This window comes from Macaca mulatta, chromosome 6 (genome assembly GCF_049350105.2).
Source record: "Macaca mulatta isolate MMU2019108-1 chromosome 6, T2T-MMU8v2.0, whole genome shotgun sequence".
NCBI lineage: Eukaryota > Metazoa > Chordata > Mammalia > Primates > Cercopithecidae > Macaca > Macaca mulatta.
The window spans coordinates 131,518,277-131,533,525 of NC_133411.1; positions in this window are offsets into that span (position 1 = coordinate 131,518,277).

A 15,249-nucleotide genomic window follows, 5' to 3' on the forward strand; every position below is an offset into this window, starting at 1 on the left:
CTTAATTACAAAAAAAAAAATCCTGTCTATATTGAGGGAGTTCACAAAACATTTTGTGACTATTGCCTGAGACCAAAATGTCTTGCGCTAAGATCTTTTCCTTGTTCATGATTTTTTTGTTATTGTGTTCATTTCATTTCTGTTGATAGCATTTTTAATAAAAGATAACATTCCTTATTAAATATTGAAGTTGTTTTCCTTTAATAGAAACACTTTGTTACTGAAATAGCAAATAAGCAAAAATTGTCATTTAACTTGAGCATTGGTAATCTACGTTGCATATGGAGAGATTCCAGACTTCTCCCCACCCTCCCTGTAAGCCAGCCCTGTCACATAAGATGTTCATTGCCTCTAGCCTCACTGCCAAAGTCCTCAGCTTGCACGCAAATGTGGATTCTAACTCAAACCTACCCCCTCAGACTCCTGGCCTCCTGCTGCAGCTTGCAGAAGGAAAGGGTTCAAATCCACCTTCACTCACCATTATTCACAGAAAATCCTTCTCTGACACAGGAGCTTTGGCAAGGGATAATGAGAGGTGAGAGTGTGGTGCCTCTGAGTGCTACATCATTCCCTCCTTCCTTCCTTCTTCTGCCTGCCGACTTATGCTTTCTTCTCTTTTTACTTTTTAATGGGACTACTGTGTGCCAAAAATTGTGCTGAGTTCTGGGTATGTTACTTTTCATTGTCCCTTCTTTTTGGTTGAAACTAATCATTTCCTTCTCTGTTTTCTGTAGCATCATGCTTTAGCAGTTGGATGATAGAGAGCATGGATACTGGGGTTTTCAGATCCAGTTAAAATTCTGGCTGTGCCACTTATTAGCTATATGATCTTTGACATATTACTTAACCTCTCTAACGTCCTATTCTCTCATCTGTAAAATGGGGAGAGAAACAATTCTTTATAGGACTGACATGCTGGTTGCATCAGATAAAATACATCAAAGTGTCAGAAGCGTGTGAACCAGAGTAACTCCATCTTGAATAGGAGCTGGGTAAAATGAGGCTGAGACCTACTGGGCTGCATTCCCAGATGGTTAAGGCATTCTAAGTCACAGAATGAGATAGGAGGTTGGCACAAGATACAGGTCATAAAGACCTTGCTGATAAAACAGTTTGCAGTAAAAAAGCTGGCCAAGACCCATGAAAACCAAGATGGCATTGAGAGTGTCCTCTGGTCTTCCTCACTGCTACACTCACGCAAGCACCATGACAGTTTACAAATGCCATGGCAATGTCAGGAAGTTACCCTATATGGTCTGAAAAAGGGATGCATGAATAATCCACTCCTTGTTTCACATATCATCAAAAAATAACCATAAAAATGGGCAACCAGAAGCCCTCAACACTCCTCTGTCTATGGAGTAGCTATTCTTTATTCCTTTACTTTCCTAATAAACTTACTTTCACTTTACTCCATGGACTTGCTCTGAATTCTTTCGTGTTCGAGATCCAAGAACCCTCTCTGAGGGTCTGGATCAGGACCCCTTACCTATAACAAAAATATCCATGACAATGCTTGGCACATAAGTAGTATTTGATCAATGTCAGATTCCCCTTCCCCCTGCATAAACATTGTATTGGCAGATATATCTTCCTGCAACAAATTCCCACAAAGGAGAAATATTAAGGGTATGATGTGTATATTAAGTTGACCACTTATGTTGTAAAATATAAGAAAATAATGGGTCTATTTGTTACCTGTCTGTATAAATTACACATTTTTTTCCTTTTGAGTTAGAAAAATAAAGGCAAGCACTTATATAACTCAACTAATTGTGTCACTTGAATTGCATCACCTCAGTCTAGTTGTGTTACTCCCCAATATTTATATGTTAATTTTTTGGCCTTCACAGTTAAGATCCACTAATGAAGATAAATTTTATGTCCAAATAATCTATCTCACAAATATTTATTTAACTACACATAGGCCCCATGTAGTTATTCCCTGTTTTATTTGACTTGACACTGTGGCTGGTCATTCACACATCCATCTCAGCCACTAGACTGTAAGCTCCTAGAGGTCATGCCATGATCTTCTTTTCCCTCAAAGCTCCTAGCACAGTGATTTGTATACAATGATTAATTGCTTGATTACTCCTCTTAAAGAGAAGACTCAAAGCAAGTGTGTTACTTGCCCAAGTCCAAGAATGGAAGCGACTTTTCTAATTGTAAAGTATGCTAAAACATTTCAAGTTTTCTCTTTATTTGAATGTGCCTCTCTGGTTTGTGTCATTTTTATTCCTTCCTGTAGGTAGGTCTAGAGTCTAGAGTCAGTCCAGCTGGCTTTGTAGAACCCAAGTCTTCATCCCAGCTCTCTTTTCTCATTGACCTTAAGAAAGTCCCTCATCCTTTCTAAGCACAGTGTCTCTGTTATAGCCAAGTCTCATATTTTAGAGATGGTTTCTAAGACCCCTTCATTGTAACACTTTTTTTGGACAAGCATGAAAATCTCTCTTATGCATTTGAGGGATGCCACTAAGCTTGGCTTGACAAGGCACCCTTACCTGAAACTCCTAGAATATTGCATCAGACACTTCTGTGGTGGGCAGCCAGTGAAGGCTGTGATTTCCACAGACCACCAAGAGCCTTAGCGACTTTCTCCTTCTTAAGCAAGCAAGAGTAAGAAAGGCTGTGCATCTACTAATTTTCACCCCACTGTTGTTGACAAGGCCACCCAGCTTGTCTCTGGCATCACATAATAGCTCAGATTCAGAATCTTCTCTCTGTAGCTGCAGAGAGAAATCATAGAGAAAGCAAACTTGCTCTGAGTTTGGAGAAAGAAAACAATTAAAAGACTTTAATGGTCAGGCGCGGTGGCTCAAGCCTATAATCCCAGCACTTTGCAAGGCTGAGGCAGGCAGATCACTTGAGGTCAGGAGTTCGAGACCAGCCTGGCCAACATGGTGAAACACTGTCTCTACTAAAAATACAAAAACAATTAGCCAGGTGTTGTGGTGTATGCCTGTAATCCCAACTACCCGGGAGGCTGAGGCAGGAGAATCACTTAAACCCAGAAGGCGGAGGTTGCAGCGAGCGGAGGTTGCAGCGAGCCAAGATTGCACCACTGCACTACAGCTTGGATGACAGAGCAAGACCTCATCTCAAAAAAAAAAAAAAAAAAGACTTTAATTATAATCACCCTGGTTTAATATGTTTTCTAACATGAAAATGATATTCTGTGATTTTTCAATAAAAACACAAAGAAACAATAAAAGCCAATTTGCCTGGATTCCCTGGTCCCTCCTAAATGAAAAGTAACATACCCAGAACTCAGCACAATTTTTGGCACACAGTCGTCCCATTAAAAAGTTTTGATGTTGAGACAAAAAACACATTCTTAACATTGTTCTCATCTAAAAGCTTATGTGCTTCAAAGTCTTCTGTATGTGGCTAGAGGTTTTATTTCCATTTTAAAATACTATCTCTTATTATCCTTATAAAAGCTATTTATCAACATACTCTTTTTCAGTATACAATGCTGCTGGGTTTTTTCCTTTAAAAAGTCTTTATCTTTCACTTATATAGTGAACAGGTCGTGAACTGTGTGAATAAAAATATTGCACGCAATTCTGAACCCTGACCTGAAAATAGAACACATCTCCAAAGACAATAAGGAAAAGAAACATAGAGGTAAGAGTGGAGAGAGAAGAAACCTGAATATAAATGGTATCTTTAGAAATGCAAAAAGAGCATTTTATACAAATAATTATTCAGATTTCTTTAGTCTCCTTTCAAACCAAGATTTGTTTACTAGAGGCATTACAATTTAGTGAGACAAATTAGACTAAACTTTTTTATCTCGGGTGGTTTGCACATGCACTGATTGAACTAGTATTTCTTCCAAAGATTGCCTGGGAAGATAAATGAACAGGAGGAGCAATTAGGGTAAGGAAAAACTAAAGATTGGCTGACATGATTTAAGTTTACCACTAAGGCAGTTTGTCATTTTGTCTCTATAATCTCTATCAGAATTGACTAAAAGAGTAAGCATAAATCATTATACTAATTTATTTCACTACACTGTGGTCTGGGAAAAGAAGATTTCATTTTTTTCTGAGAGACTTTGGGGATTTAGGCAGCCGCTTTGAACTTATTTTCATTTATATATTGGGAGGAAAAGAAACAAGAGAATTAAAGAAGAGTACCTCAGGTTCTTCAAAAACAATATTTTTGGTGACAAGCCAAGTAATTTTTATCCCACTATGCTAAAATAACTATGGGTTGTGCATTAAAAGCAACTCAACATTGATTCTTTTTTAAAAAAAAAAAAAAAAAATTTAATTCCTAAGGTAGAGATGTAATCAAATCTACTGCTGAAAGTGATTTTTCACATAGTAGTTAATAAGCTTTAAGTTTCTTCTCTGAAGAAACCTCAATGACCACAGAGGGTCAGAATGCCATACATTGTCTGGGAGTTCTTTATGGAACATCAACACCCTTGAAAATTAGGACTGCAGCTATGCCCTTGGAATATAGAATGCAGCATTGCTGACTCACCAAAACAGCAGGACCATCAACAGACCCTCGGATATATGGCCCAGTTGGCTACTTGAACAAAAATGAGCCACTTTTTAACCTGTGGAGGTCACAAACACACACACATACACACACACATATTTCCAGCCACAATAAATATGAAATTAAAATAAGTATTAGAAGTATGATTATCACAATTTTCTTTAGTCTTTCAAGGGATCTCAAAGCTATAAGTGATATACACAAGTTTATCATGCAGAATGTTTTATTGAGCATCCTCTCCTTGAAGCCCTTTGTATAAAGGGAACAGCCAAGTGAGGTTTAAAATTTAAAACTTGTACTAAAGTAAATTACAACATGGGATTGAAAGAGGTATTAATGGATGACTATATATATGGCAGACTGTGTATAAGGCAGAATCTAAAGTGTCTTTGGGCTAGCTATTAACAGGCAACTGGAGGCAGGGTGCTACCAATAAGGTAGCAGCCAAGGTGGGTCTCAAAGATTTATATACTGGGGTAGGGGTTGTTCCCTTAATATTTAGGTTGGAAAAAGTAGGACCATTGCTTAAAAACAAAACACAGACACACACAGACACACAGACACACATACAAATGCACAAACACACATTTGCTAACTACTGAGTGAGATATTAGAGAATATTAACTCTGAAAACACTGCTGAACTTCACTTGTCAAAAGCCTTGAATACCAATCTAAAAAGGAGTTCTGAACTTTACTTAGGAGAGCATAGAGAGCAACTGAAGATTTTTAAATAAAGAAGTGACAGTTTCAAACTGTGCTTTAAGAAGATTCATCTTAGCAACTGGGCTTGAAATTAACTTAGATATCTGCTTCCAGTAGCCTTGGAAAAAGGTAATAAAGTTCTAAACTAAGATGCTAATTGTAGAAAGTTTAATAGTAGATGAATGCAAGACACGTGGGTATCGCATCAGGACAAAATTACACTTCAGAAGAATGCTGCCATAATTACTAGAAACACAATTTCAGATAAACACAAAAATTGAGGGGAAGATAATACATTTACTTTGGAACAGTGATCTTAGGCATTGTTAGAGTATCAGCAGAGAGTAAGAAGTAGTCCAGCTAAGAGTACCAAATACTGTATAGAAATACGGTGTATGAACTATAAGGCTGGACATTCTTGTGTTCATTGAATTGAATTTGTGTTACTGAATTATTGTGTTTATTTAAGTTCTATCTCTTCCTATAAGGAGAAAGAGAAAAAGAAATGAATATTGTGAGCTCTAATTCAGTGCCTACATCCTGCTGAACACTGCATATCTCATTTAATTGTAACCACCACCCACCAACTTATTATTAGCCACACTCTATAGTGAGAGCATTACCCAATGGCACAGGTAGGATCTGTCTGGATCCAAAACTGTTTCTAAGACAACTTGCTACCTCTAGAAAGATATGAAATCATTGCACAGAAAGAAATTTTTTTTAGGTCATCCATTAAAACAATAAAAACGGAAGCAGATGAAGATGTTAAGGGAGAAAGTGTAGACAAAGAATTGCCAAAGTTCGGCTGGGAATCCCTGTACATTGGGAGGCCGAGGTGAGCGGATCACTCAAGGCCAGGAGTTCAAGACCAACATGGCCAAGATGGTAAAGCCATCTCTACTAAAAATACAAAAATGAGCTGGGCGTAGTGACGCGTGCCTGTAATCCCAGCTACTCAGGTGGCTGAGGCATGAGAATCACTTGAACCTGAGAGGTGGAGGCTGCAGTGAGCTAAGATTGTACCACTGCACTCCAGCCTCAGCAACAGAGGGAAACTCTGTCAAAAAAAAAAAAAAAGTCACCAAAGGTTAAGTAAAAAAAACTTGGGGGAAGATATATTAAAATAGTGATGAGCCATAAGCAAGAAGGGATGGCCAACACCTTGATGTACTACAAAGAAGTTAAGGAAGTTATAAACTAAAAATGACCATTGTATTTGGTCTACAAGGATTTATTAATGATTTCTGAGGGGAAAGTTTGCTTATAATAGTGAGAACAGAAGCCAGATTGCAAGCAACATGATGAGACGGGAAAAAAAGAGTAGACTTACCCACTGGGTAATATTCTTCAAAAAGTTTAACAGTAAAGAGAAATAAGGACCCATTATCGTTTAAGAGAGTAGCAGTTATAAGGAAAGGACTTTCTGTTTGTTTTCTCTTATCGAATGGAGACCTTAGCATGTCTTCAGAATAGAAAGTGGCAGAAAAGGAAAACTCAAAGATGGGAGGAGTAATTGATAGAGCAAAATCCCAGAACAACAGGAAGAACTAGATTCAGAAGAAAATGAATCTTCATTTTCAGAGGGTCACCATTACAGAGTAAAAGCTCTTCTTCCTCTGAAAATAAAATAATAATAATAATAATTTTTTTTTAAAAGCAAGGACTTCTGAAGGTAGAGAATAATGATGATATAAAGAGCAGGAAAGCCATCAGGGCAATCAGAAGGAGAGTCTCTGACCTAGAAAAGCAGAGGGGAAAGTTTTACCTTAATGTAACCTCTCTCTGCTCCAAAGACAGATAAACATAAAGAGAAAAAAGTAAGCAAAACCGCTAGATTCAAAAATAATATTAACAACTCCATGGATCAGAAACACTGCATTTAGCAGGACTGACATTGCAGGTCTGCTGAAGGCCAAATTTAAAATCAAACAGAGATGGCTAAGAGTATGGCTTCTATGAGGTACCAGGAACTAAAAGTTTTCAATGTGATTAACACTTGGTTTACCCCCTTGAAATCAGGAGTTATGATGGGGATCCCCTGAAGAGCCAAAGGGACTGAAATATCCCCTTGGAGCTGCAGTTATGAAGGTAGGATGACAAAGACCTAGTCCAAGAAACAGGAATTGCTGGATGAGTGGCAACATCTTTGATAGTTTCAATGTTACCACAGAAAAGAAATCCAGAAATATTATGTGTTTCTAAACTTCAAAGAGCCAGGAATAAGGAAACATAAATCTAATGAGTATAGAAAGGAATAGTTAACAGGGAAAGAGAGAGAGAGATCCCATTCAAGAGCAGACTGCAACAAAAGCAAAAATAGGCAAGCAGGACTATATCAAACTAAAAAACTTCTGCTCTGCAAAGGAAACAATCAACAAACTGAAAGAACCTATGGAATTGGAGAAAATATTTTCAAACCATACATCTGAGAAGGGATTGATATATAAAGAACTCAAACAATTCAATAGCAAAAAAACAAATAACCCAATTTTTAAAATGAGCAAAGGACTTGAATATATGTTTCTGCAAAGAAGACATACAAATGGACAACAAGTATATGAATAGATGCTCAATATCGTGAATCATGAGGGAAGTGCAAATCAAAACCACAATGTGGTATCTTCTTACATCTGTTAAGATGGCTATTATTCAAATAAAATAAAATAAAGTAACAACTGTTGGTGAGGATGTGGAAAAATTGGAATCCTTGTACATTGTTGGTGGGAATGCAAAACGGAAAAGAGTATAGATGTTTCTCACAAAATTAAAAATTGAATTACCATATGATCCAGCAATCCCACTTTTGAATATTCATCCCAAAGAATTGAAACCAAGATCTTAAAGAGATACATGCATTCTCATGTTCATTGCAACATTAATTATAATAGACAAAATATGGAACCAACTAAGTGTCAACAGATGAATGAACAAAGAAAAACGTGGTATATACATACAGTGGAATATTATTCAGCCATAAAAAAGAAATGCTGCTATATAAGACAATATGGATTAATCTTGAGAACATTATGCTAAGTGAAATAAGTCAATCACAGAAGTACATATACTGCATGATTCCACTTATATGAGTTATGTAAAATGGTCAAACTCATGAAACACAATGCAAAAAATTATGTTTATATTGTTATATATATACAATACCATACTGTACACTTTGAATTTTGTTAAGAAGGTAGAGCTCAAAAAACAAACAAAAAATAACATAAACATTTAAAAATAAAAAAGAATTAAAAAAGAAGGGAGATCTCATGTTATTTGTTCTTATCACAGTTTTTTAAAAGTAGATTGCAATATTAGAATTGAACAATAATCAAGTACTACATATCAAAATCTGTGAGATGAAGCTAATATGGCACTCAGTGGTATATTTATAGTTTTAAATGCATTAACTAAAGAATATAGTTCTGGTAAAGGATGACTAATGGCAAAACTCTCATTGTCAAATACATTTATTAACTTGAAAAACACCTAAGAAAATAAATTGATAAAATTTAGAACCCACAGAGTTTATCAAGATGGCTAGATATAGGAATAATGTAAAAAAATACTTCCTATAACTCAGTAATAATCCATTAGATAATTCAATCGACAAAAATTACATTCACCATGTTAACAACAAAAAATAAAATAGCCAATAGCAAACCCATAAAAACCTCAAAAAACCTAGTAAACTTCACTGAAGTCCTTAAAATAAGACTTAAAAAATGGAATAATAAACCATAATCCAGGTATATTATGTTAAGTGAAATAAGCCAGGTACAGACAGACAAATACCACATGATCTCATTTATATAAATAAAATACAAAAATATTGAACTCAGAAATAGAAAGTAGAATTGTGGTTCTGGGGCTGGGAAGGTAGGAAAGTAGATTGGAGTAATGTTGGTCAAAGGATATAAAATTTCAATTAGATAGCAGTAATAAGTTTCAGTACAACATAGTGAAAAAACAATAGTTAATAACAATGTATTGTATTTCGTGTGGTGGCATGCACCTGTAGTCCCAGCTACTAGGGAGGCTGAGGCGGGAGAATCACTTGAACCCAGGAGGTAGAGGTTGCAGCGAGCCGAGATCGCACCACTGCACTGCAGCCTGGGTAACAAAACGAGACTTCATCTCAAAAAAAAAAACCGTATTGTATTTTGAAAATAGCTGAGAGTAAAATTTTAGATGTTTTCACCACAAAATAAATGCTAAGTATGTAAAGTAATGCAGATGTTAATTAACTCAATTGAGCCCTTCTATAATGTATATATATTTCAAAACATCACGTTGTACACAATTTTTACTTGTCAACTAAAAATAAAGTAAAATAAAAACCATGTTCCAGAATATGAAGATTAAATATTGTAAAGGTATTAATGTCACTAGGGAACTCATCTTTAACCAACAAAGTAATCACATCAAAATATCAAAGCATTTGTAAAAGGAAAGAAAGAAGAAAGAAAAGAATGAACCAAACTATACCTCTTTAGCTACATATAAATATATGCAGGTACATCAAAAAATCATAAAGGTCATGAACTAAATGAGCAACAATAGTTACTTCTGGGAATATGGATGGAGAGAGGGTGAAAGGGACATTAGATTTATCTGTAGTCTTTTATGTAAGTGAATGTATTTATATATTACTTATACAGATAAAGATACATTTATTTTAATTTTAAAAATAATAAAATGTCAACACCCCTGTGGTAGGCAGAATAGTGACCCCCAAACTGTGCATGTCCTAATCCCTGTAATCATGAATGTGACCTAACCTGGCAAAAGGGACTTTGTAGATGTGATTAAATTAAGGACATTGAGACAGAGTAATTACCCTGAATTTTCCAGCTGAGCTCAATGTAATCACATGGATCTTTAAAAGTGAAAGAGGAAGGCAAGAGAGCCAGAATCAAAAACGTGAAGATGCTGAGATGCTGGGCTGCTGTCTTTGAAGATGGAGGAAAGGGCCACGAACCAAGAAACGAAGAGGTCTCTAGGAGGGAAAGGCAAGGAAACAGATTCTGCCCTAAAGCATCCTGAGGGAACAGTAACCCTGCCTGCACTTTAATTTTAGCCAAGTGAGCCCCATTTTGGACCTCTGCCTTCCGAATTGTAAAATAATAAAATTATGTTGTTTTAAGCCACTAAACTTATGGTAATCTGTTGCAGCAGCAATAAAAAATGAAGAGAACTTCTTCATCACTGCTCAGCACTTTTGAACTTCTAATTAACCAGGCTTACCATGACAGATTTTGTACTAAAAATGCTAATATCACCTGAGGATTTATTCCCAGTTTGTGAGGTTACTATAAAGTGGAAATGAAAGAAGAATTATAAGCCCCAAATATTTTGAGTCAACCTGGGTTAAAATTGTGTGGAAAACCATATTCCCAAGCCTCCCCAGTATTTAATGAACAACCATGAGAGACCTAAATACTTTATGTCAAGGCACTGGGCTAGTTATTAACTTTTTTGCAAATATAAGATCAAAGATTGGCGATCATTGAAAAGCAGAAAGATTAAAGAACATTAGCCAGATGAGAAGAAGGTTATGTTTCTGGTTAGATCTAAACATATTTTATATTTTATCACCAAGTGAACCTCAAATGTGGTCTTCATTTAACTTGTTTGCTGAGAAAGGTGACAAGCTGTCTTGTATTTTCCGCCTTTTAAAATAAGAAGAGTTAATCTCCTATGAAAACTATCCTTAAACTCAGAACGTATTTTATCCTGTGAGGCATGAAATTGTATTTATGTACAATTTGATTTGTAGAAGATTGTATTTGTTTTAACATGCTACTAATAGGCAGCTGAGTTTCATTATCTGATCTATAATAGACCCATTAGCCACCATGATGATTATTTCACTAATTATTACTAATTTTATTCCATAAATCCACTAGTATAATCAGGCATACCTTGTTTTATTGTGCTTCACTTTATTGTCTGTTGCAGATAAAGTGTTTCCCTTTTTACAAACGGAAGGTCTGTGACAACTAATCTCTGCATGAAGCAAGCCTTCAGCACAATTTTTCCAATACCATGTGTTCACTTTGTGTCTTTGTTTAATAATTTTGATAATTCTCATAGTATTTCAAACTTTTTCATTATTATATATTTGTTATAGTGATCTCTTATCAATGAATTTTTTTTTTTTTTTTTTTTTTTGAGACAGAGTCTCGCTCTGTCACCCTGGCTGGAGTGCAGTGGCCGGATCTCAGCTCACTGCAACCTCCACCTTCTGGGTTCAAGTGATTCTCATGCCTCAGCCTCCCAAGTAGCTGGGATTACAGGCATGCACCATCATGCCTCGCTAATTTTTGTATTTTTTGTAGAGATGCAGTTTCACCATGTTGGCCAGGCTGGTCTCGAACTCTTAACCTCAAGTGATCCGCCTGCCTCAGCCTCCTAAAGTGTTGGGATTACAGGTGTGAGCCACTGCACCCAGCCTCTTATCAATGACTTTTGATGTTACTGTTGTAATTGTTTGGGGCACCACAAACTGCACCATTTAAGACTGTGAATGGATGAACTCGTTGTCCCATTTCTCTCCCTCTCCTCAGGCCTCCCTATTCCCTGAGATACAACAATGTTGAAATTAGGCCAGTTACTAACCCTACGATGACCTCTAAATGCTCAAGTGAAAGGACGAGTAGCACACACATGCTCTTACTTTAAATCAAAAGCTAGAAATAATTAAGCTTGGTTAGAGAGGCATGTCAAATCCCCAGATAGGCTGCAAACTAGGCCTCTTGCGCTACTCAGCTTGTGACTACAAAAGAAAAGTTATCGAAGAAAATTTAAAGTACAAGTCCAGTGAACACATGAATGATAAGAAGGCAAAACAGCCTTATTGCTGACATGGAGAAAAGATGAAACAAGGCACAACATTCCCTTAAGCCAAAGCCTAATCCAGAGCAAGGCCCTAACTCTCTTCATTTCTTTGAAGGCTGAAGGAGGTGAGGAAGTGGAGGAAAATTGGAAGCTTGCAGAGGTTGGTTTATTATGTTTAAGGAAAGAAGCTATTTCCATAACCTAAAAGTAAAAGGTGAAGCAGCAAGTGCTGACTGAGGTAGAAGTTGCAGCAAGTTATTCAAAAGATTCAGCTAAGATCATTGATGAAGGCAGCTACATGAAAGAACAGATTTGCAATGTAGATAAAATAGCCTTCAATTGGAAGAAGACACCATCTAGAACTTTCATAACTAGAGAGAAGGGGTCAATACCTGGCTTCAAAAGCTTACAACAACATGCTGACTCTCTTGTTAGGGGCTAATGTAGCTAGCAACTTTAAGTTGAAACGAATGCTCATTTACCATTCTGAAAATTCTAGGACCCTTAAAAATTATGCTAAATCTACTCTGCCTGTGTTCTATCAGTGAAATATCAAAGCCTAGATGGCAGCATATCTGTTTACAGCATGGTTCACTGAATATTTTAAGCCCACTATTGAGACCTACTACTCAGCAAAAAAGATTCCTTTTAAAATATTACTGCTCATTGACAATGCACGTGGTCACCCAAGAGCTCTAATGGAGATCTTCAAGGAGACTAATGTTTTCATGCCTGCTAGCACAACATCAATGCTGTGGCCTATGGACCAAGGGGTACTTACCACTTTCAAGTCTTATTATTTAAGAAATACATTCTGAAAGACTATAAATGCCATAGATAGGGATTTTTCTGATGAATCTGGGCAAAGTAAATTGAAAACCTTCTGGAAAGGATTTGCCATTCTAGGTGCCATTAAGAACACGCACGATTTATGGGAGGAGGTCATAATATCAGTATTGACAAGAGTTTGGAAGAAGTTGATTCCAACCCTTATGGATGACTTTGAGAGGTTCAAGACTTCAGTGGAGGAAGTTACTGCAGATGTAGAAGAAACAGCGAAATAACTAGAATTAGAAGTGGAGCCTGAACATCTGACTGAATTGCTGCAATCTCATACTAAAACTTTAACAGATGAGGAGTTGCTTCTTATGGATGGAAAAAGAAAGTGGTTTCTTGAGATGGAATCTACTCCTGGTGACCTGGTGAAGATGCTGTGAACACTGCTGAAATGACAACAAAGGATTTAGAATATTATATAAACTTAGATAATAAAGCAGCAGCAGGGTTTGAAAGGACTGACTCCAATTTTGAAAGAAGTTCTACTATGAGTAAAATGCTATCAAACAGCATTGCGTGCTACGGAGAAATCTTTCACAAAAGAGTCAATCTATGCAGCAAACTTCATTGTTGTTTTATTTTAAGAAATTGCCACAGCCACCCAATCTTTAATAACCACCACCCTGATCAGTCAACAGCCATCCACATCAAAGGATACACTCCATCAGCAAAAGATTACAACTCATTGAAGGCCCAGATGATTGTAAATATTTTTTTAGAAATAAAGTATTTTTAAAATTAAAGTATATACATTTTTAGACATAATGCTATTGCACACTTAATAGGCTATAGCATAGTGTAAACATAATGCTTATATGCACTAGGAAACCAAAAAATTTGTGTGACTTACTTTATTTTCATGGTCTGGAACTGAACCTGCAATATTTCCAAGGTATGCCTGTAAGGGGGACAAATTCATTTTGTCTTTATCTTTTTATTACAGTCCCTTTAAAAACCACACAAAATCTTGTAATTCAAATAAACTCATTTTTGAAACATAGCACAAAACCTGTTTCTTTAATAATACTCAGCACTTTGTTTATTCACATGTAAATATTGAAAACCTACTATGTAGCTCTGTGAAATAAAAACCAGGACAACTCTCACCTGGGATAGGAATAACTAAAACCAGAAGCAAATGTATCATCAACATTACATTAGGCTGAAGAGAAAAGGGTTCTGTTTTCTTTTGTTTTTGTTTTGTTTAAGTAACAGAATCTTGCTCTGTCACTCAAGCTAAAGTGCAGTGACTATTCACAGGTGTGATCATGGTGCACTGCAGCCTCAAACTCCTGGGCTCAAACCATCCTCCCACCTCAGCCTCCCAAGTGCCTGGGACTACAGGTGCACAGGTGCATGCCTAGCTATTTTCTTTACTATTATTTGTTTAAAATTTTAGAAATTTTTTAAAAATCAGTTTTCTTATTGCTTTGCATTTCTTTAGCATCTCTATCTCTGGAATGTGCTTGTTAAAAATATGCCAGATGAGTTTGATAAATGAAGCACACGTTTGGCTAAATACTATTTTTCAACCTTATCTTTATGGTAAATAATGAACAAATACCCAATTAATGCTAGAATTAATATAAAACAAAAACATCTTCAGAAAAAAATTAGAATCAAAAGATTGACTTTAATTTTAATGAAAGATGATCATTTAGAAAGTTGTAAATTCATATTTTACACTTACAATTTTTATAGCTATACAATTCACACACAGACAATGCTTACACACACACACACACACACACACGCTTTTTTTCCCTTCTTTTCTCTAAGTCTCATTTTCCATGATAGGTCTCAGCCTTTCTTCATTTTCCTAGAAAGTCTATTTTTCATTCCCTAAAGAAGGAAGCCCTTTAGAGCAAGGCCAGGTGGGACACTTGAGATTCCTATGAGTTGGAAATAGAAGTCTTGGTTGGGAAAGCTGATTTGATGCTGAATTAATAATGTCAGAGCGCCCTACAAATTGCTATGTGGAGGTGTTGGACCCACATCATCAGCCATCAGATAACCACATCATTCTGCCTTTCTTTGTTGTGAACTGTAATGCATCAATCTCTCTGGAACCCCTCACGAGCATGAACATGGCTACCAAGAGTTTGAGTAACTAGTACAATGACCAAGATGTGGAATTGTAGTTTCAATTCTGTCCCTGTCCCATGGTGTAATTAGATCACCGATACTTACTGACCAAGTCACACTTAGTCCTATCTAATTAATCTTCCTGTACCTAACATCAACACAGGTTGGGGATCTGAGTCTGTTGATCAAAGACATAGTTGATCCATATTCTAGGCCTAATTTCTATAGCACGGAAGTTTCTTATTCCATCAGCAAGGCAAGTGCT